The sequence below is a fragment of the Sciurus carolinensis genome, chromosome 17 (assembly GCF_902686445.1).
Source record: "Sciurus carolinensis chromosome 17, mSciCar1.2, whole genome shotgun sequence".
Taxonomy (NCBI): domain Eukaryota; kingdom Metazoa; phylum Chordata; class Mammalia; order Rodentia; family Sciuridae; genus Sciurus; species Sciurus carolinensis.
This window is the reverse complement of record NC_062229.1, coordinates 52,113,932-52,120,522: the sequence shown is the minus strand read 5'-3', so window position 1 is coordinate 52,120,522 and position 6,591 is coordinate 52,113,932.

Sequence of the window (6,591 nt, the reverse complement as noted above, 5' to 3'; positions counted from 1 at the left end):
AGACCGGTAAGAAGTTTGTTGAGGAATGCTTTCAAGCACAAAGTAATGAATGACTGACTCCAAGTCTCAAGAAAACACTTATTTAGCCAAATGACTGAGATATTTCAGACCTTTCCTGTGGCCTGGTCTTACAGCCAAAATTCTACAGAAATTAATGATTTTCTACTCAAATAAGGAAACTGAAGAAATAGAATTGTTTTAAATAATAATAATGTTCTCATGGTGAAGTGCTTTGTATCAAGATAAACAAAACCTTACCACCAAATATACCAAAATACCACCTCTTTAATAAGTGAGTTACTGGCATTGCTATACGTAGAATATCATGTATGTTTTATTTACTGGATGTTTACATTTTAGGAAGGAAAACACTTTTGTTTATCAAAAGAAGGAAATATTTGTAATTTGTTGTTCCTAAGATTTTTATACTATAATAAAATTTGTTCTCCTATCATAAATTTACAATTACTAAATGAAGACAAGAAAGTATAAAATTGGGGGGAAAGAAGAGTCTTCACTAATCAAATGATGCCTTGATTTTTTTCTAAATGAGAAGCTTTTTTTATTTTTAACACTAAACACAGGAGATGTTTCTTAGTAAACTTGTTTAGAAAGACTCATGTTATGATGTATATTAGGCTGCCCCACCTTGTGTATGAAGCAGTTTTGATCTTTTTTTAAGTTCCTTTACTGTATAGTTGTGGTTGCACTTTTAAAAAGATCCTCCATTATTTCATACCTTTAAAAAAATGTTTAAAAATGTTTTAAATATGACCTACATACAGAACTTTGCAAATAGTTAAAAACAAAATAATGTGAAAATATTACGACCTAAAAGAATTCTTCATGTCACAATTATTTTACTTTGGTGATGTGCCTTTGATTTAATTTTAGAAGGATACTTTGTGTTTGTAATAATCTTTGAAGAGTTTGGGAATAAATTCTGTTTAATTCATCATTTTCTATGATGGCAAAAAAAAAAAGTATTATGTACATTTACAACTAAAAAAAATAAAATTTCTCTTTTTTTTATAGTAAGTACTTGTTACAGTTTTCAACAATTCATTATATGTCCTTCCAGACTTTGTCCCTATATTCACACATATATACAGCTATTTCAGTTTACTTTTGCTTTTTACATAAGTGATATAATATGCATATTCTTTAACTTGCTTTTAATTCAACACTTAACTCCTGGAAAGTCTATTGTATAGGCAATATATACATATTGTGTAAATCAGAATCATTTAAAGTGGTGCATTCCAGATGAATGAATGTATCTGTACAAATTTCTGATGGTAATTTATATGAAAAGGACATTATTGTTCAATATTAATTTTAAGGTTTAAAATTCATACACATAAGGAGGAACATATTTTCTAGTTAAAATCACTTATATTATTAAAAAAGAATTCTTGAAACTTAAGAGAATTTGACTACTTTACATGTCAAACACTGAGATCTCTATTCTTGCTCCCCTTGAAAAACAAAAGCAAGGAAGGAAGAAAAGAAAAATTCAGTATGCTTTTCTAGGTACTGGCATCATACTAGTGATTTCACCTCCTAGAAGGCTTTGTGGAAAAAGGTGTCAGACAGAACATGGTCTGAATTCTGGCTGGGTCACTTACTACCATTGTGATATTGATCAATTATTCAATCTATGTTCCTTATTTTCATCATAGTAAAACTATTTGAGGCCAGGTTTCCTTATTTGTTTTGTTTTGTTTTTGGCACTGTGGATTGAATCCAGGGGTGCTTAACCACTGAGTAACATCCCCAGCTCTTTTTTATTTTTCATTTAAAGATGGGGGTCTCCCTAGTTGCATAGGGCCTCGCTAAATTGCTAAGGCTGGTTTTGAACTTACAATCCTCCTGCCTCAGCCTTGTGAGTTGCTGGGATTACAGGTGTGAGCCACCATGCCCAGCTTGGGTTTCCTTATTTGTAAAGTGGATTTACTGTATCCACCTTGCACAGTTACTGTGAAAATTGAATGGGATAATTCATGTGCAGTTCCATATCTCACAGCTCATAATGGGCACTCTCTTTGTTTGGGCTGATCTAACAGAAATACCATAGACTGGTTGGCTTATAAACAACGGAAATTCTTCTCTCACAGTTCTGAAGGCTGGGAAGAACAAGATTAAAGCAGTCAGATTCAGTTTTTGGTGAGTACTTGCTTTCTGGGTCACAGATGACTTTCTTGCTATGTCCTCACATGGTGGAAAGGGAAAAGTAGCTCTCTGGGGTCCCTTTTCCAAGGGCACACCGATCCCACATATGAGGGCTCTACCTTTATGACCTAGTCTCTTCCCAAAGAATTGGGTTTAGGTTTCAACAAATGAATTCTAGGTAGACTATTTGGTCTACGGCAGGCACTTAATAAATGGTATTATTATTTTTATTATTAGTGTAATCATCTTTTATCTCTACAACTCTTGTAAGGAGTATTGTTCTGGTCATTATATTCATTATGCAAAAGAAAACTGATGGGTTAAAAATAAATGTGTATAAATCAGAAATATAAGCCATGTAAGGGGATCATAAGAATGGGAAGGTATCAGATAAAGTGCCAGAAAGAGTCATGAAGGAAAAGACTGAGATTTAAGTAAAAATATTTAAATTTCTATATGCAAAAGCCATAAAATTCAAAGGTAAGTGTTAAGAAATCATGAGTCAAAATATAGTAACCAAATGTTTACTATATAAAGAATTGAAATATCAATAAGAGAAACTATAGTACTTTTAATAGCTGCAACAATGTTGTTTTTCTAAGTCCTTAAACTCAGCTTGCTTACAGGTCAGTGGGTCAGTGGGGGTTTGGCAGCATGTAACCAGGCTCTCTTGGGCAAGTTGATTTAGGTCTTCTTTGTGTTTTTCTATTTGGAGACCAACCTAAATGGGAAGCAACTCTTCAGGTTATTTACAAGCTTTTGATTTGGTAAACAGGACAACAGGACACAAGTTATGGTCTTATTTATTCCACTGAAATTACCTTGTCATAAAATGCTAACGCAGATGGTCCCTAGGCCATCCTAGGAGACCTGGATGGAGAAAACAGACACATTTAACATAACAGACACATTAACATAAGAACATTTAAGTTCTTAAATGTAGGTGATTTTACACTAGACAGAAGGCATAATACAAACGTTTTTGACTGGAGGATCATTTGTGGGACTCAGTAAAGTCTGCTTATACCAATATACTTGCACGGAGAAAATAATAAATAATTAGCAGGGAAAGAGGAAAAGTAGAATAGTAAGGGAAGAAAATGGGAAGGGAGAGTCTAATAGGGTATGGAGTGGTGAGAACAACCAAGAGCTGACTTGACTGCTGTGTGTGGGTTCCCAAGTAGGAAGGAGAGTAAAAATGAGCAATAAATTTAGCCAAAGGAATATATGTGGAGGAGTTTTTATTGCTATGAGGCTCAGTGAAATGGAGACAAATCATTAACTGTCATAGTGACCTGGGTTTTATATTAAGTAAACAGACTGGCTCTGGGCTCCCTGCCCTTAGAGGTAGGCATGAGACCCAGCTTGATGGTGCTGTGTTGGGTTAGGTAATGTAAGATTTATGCCATTTCTGTGATGTGTGATAAGATGTAGGCTGTGAACTCAGCTATTAACACTGATTAACTCAAAAGTTGACCACCAGCACACAGAGCCATTGTTTCCTCCAGCACTCTTTAGAGATGGGCTTTGTCTGGCTGGCTTCACAAGAGACAAATGCCATTACAGGAGACGAAATAACCTCATTTAAGCAGTTGTCAGATAATAGAGACGCTCCAGGTCTTAGCCTGACTGCATTAGTTTGATTTGTTACTACTGTTCACCTTGTCCTGGGCATTAAAGGAGACAAAGGCCTGGAATTACCAGGAGCAGAGATAAGCTGTGGATTAGAGCCTGTGTGTTCTGAGGAAAAGAGAATTCTTAGATTTTTATTTCCACTTTCATCTTGCTTGATTTTTCCTCAAAGTCCAGTTTTTCCATGAATATCATATTCTTTCCAAATTACTAGCAATTGTAATTCCAAAAACATTTTACTTTATGGCTCCTGGGATTGAACCCAGGGGCACTTTACCACCGAGCTACATCCCCAGTCCTTTTTTTTTAAGTTGATGATGGATCTTTATTTTATTCTTTTCTTTATAAGCGGTGCTGAGGATGGAACACAGTACCTCACATATGCGAGGCAATCGCGCTCTAACTCTGAGCCACGACCCCAACTCCTCCAGTCCTTTTTTTATTTTATAATTTTATTTCTTTATTATTGAATTCTGAGACAGGGTCCTGCTAAATTGCTGAGGTTGGCCTCGAACTTGTGATCCTTCTGCCTCAGTCTTTCTACTCCTTGGGATTATAGGCGTGTGTCACTCTGCCCAGCCCTTTTAGGTTTTTGAAAATGATTTTAGGGAAAATACAGTAGTAATCTTATATATTATCTTGCTTCTTGAATATTCTTATGTATTATAAACCTGCTTCATAAAAGTTAAATTAAAACTGATGTTTTGTTATTAGTATTAGAAAATAAAAAAGATGTGCATATTACATTTATAGTTATCCTTTAATATTACAAATTCTGGTATTACATTAACTTTCTGACTTTAAAATAAATGTTTCAGTAATAAATGTGTTATTGCTATGTTATTTCAGTTATACATATACATTTTTAGTTACAAACGATTTCATCTATAAACAAACATTTATAAATAAATGAAGTTGAATTTTAGGACCACACAAATCAGTTATATAAAATTGTTGCTGGAAAATATCAAGATAATAATATTCTGGAGTTACTATGTTTCTCTTGTCACTAGACTTCTTATAAAAATGATAAATTTTATGATTCAATTAGGTGCTAAGAAATTGTTAGTTGATCATTGTGATGCTTTTCACTTCTTCTAGATTCTACATAGTTTTATACAGAATCCTTACACTCTTCAGGAATTCTAGATACATTCTAGACAAACTAATTTCTCTTTCAAAATCCCAATTTGTAAGAAGCACTACTTCAAAAAAATGCTCAAATATTAACATCGTGAAATAGATTCTTGTTCTGTGTAATACTTGAAATCTTATCTTAAACTCAGCAGACACTGAGGAGAAAGAGCTGTAATTCTGACATAGCAAGATATCAGAAAGATGCAGAACAAATTGTAAAGTATGATCATATTTTAAAAAAGAACGGCAAAAACAAATATGTGAATGTGTATATATACTCACAGAGGCTTTCATATTTCACCAAAAGACCTGTGAATTTTTTTTTTCTTTTTTTTTTGGGGGGGGGGTTACTGAGCCACATCCCCAGTTCTATTGTATTTTATTTAGAGACAATGTCTCACTGAGTTGCTTGGTACCTAGACACTGCCAAGGCTGGCTTTGAACTCATGATCCTCCTGCCTCAGCTTCTTGAGCCACTGTTGCCACTATACCTGGCTTGTGAAAACATTTAATGATGGTTATCTGAAGGATGAGGTTGGAGGGAGATTTAACTCTACATTTTTTTTTTTTTTTTTTTTTTTTTGTGGTGTCAGGAATAGAACCCAGGGCCCTGTGCATGCAAGGCAAGCACTCTACCAACTGAGCTATATCCCCAACCCTTAACTCTACTTCTATATTGCTTAAATTGTTTTCAGTATTTAAAATGTGACTTGGGGGATTAAATAAAAACTTATATTACATGACACATTTCCCTCCAATCCATTCCCCCAAGGCCTACTTATGGTGATTTCTAGTATTCCAACTTAATCAAACATCATAGGAACCTAATGGAGACCAAAGGAGTTTCCCAGAGAACAAATTTTGACTAATATAGTTCATAATGGAAGCAGCTCCTTATATTGGAAAAAGTGGCCTAGATGACCTTTGAAGATATTTAACACCTCTAGTCTTCCTGTTAACTGCTCTGCTGTCCTCCTTTTCCTCTTCCTTCCTTGTCCTACAATAGTAGAACAGAATAAGTAATTTATTGCTAACCAGTTGTTGGAACGTAGAGCTCTGTACTCCAAATGCATGCTTAATAAGTGATTTTTAAAAGTTCTAAAGTTGGAATCATGCTGTTTTTTTCTCAGAAATAACAGGCAAACTTCCTCCAAGAAAATACATACATTTCTCTCTGTATTACCTATATCCTAGAAAGAATGTATAATGGTTATAGATTCAATAACTCAACAAGAACATTTCACTCTGATCATCACTGGGAGAGAAGAAGGGCATTGGGGAAGAAAGAAAAGGGAAGCAAGAGAGAATTCATTTTGAATGAACAAAGTTGAAAATGGCTTTCACTGGACAGAGTGGGAGTTCTCCAGATAACATTAAACACACACACACACCCCCACCACCCACTTGCTTACATCTTCTATTAACTAGAAAACAAACACCCAGATTTTCAGTGGAGAGTGCTCCCTTCTTTCACCCATCTTCTCTCTCCATCTTTTAAATGGCAGGTACAATGGCAAAATGGGAAATGAAAAGTATAGTTTTTTTCACTTAGAAAATACCCTGATTATTTTCAGTGACTATGTCAGAGCACATACAAAAGGCAGGTCAGTTATCCCACCTTCTCAATGTAATAATGTAACAAAATGTACA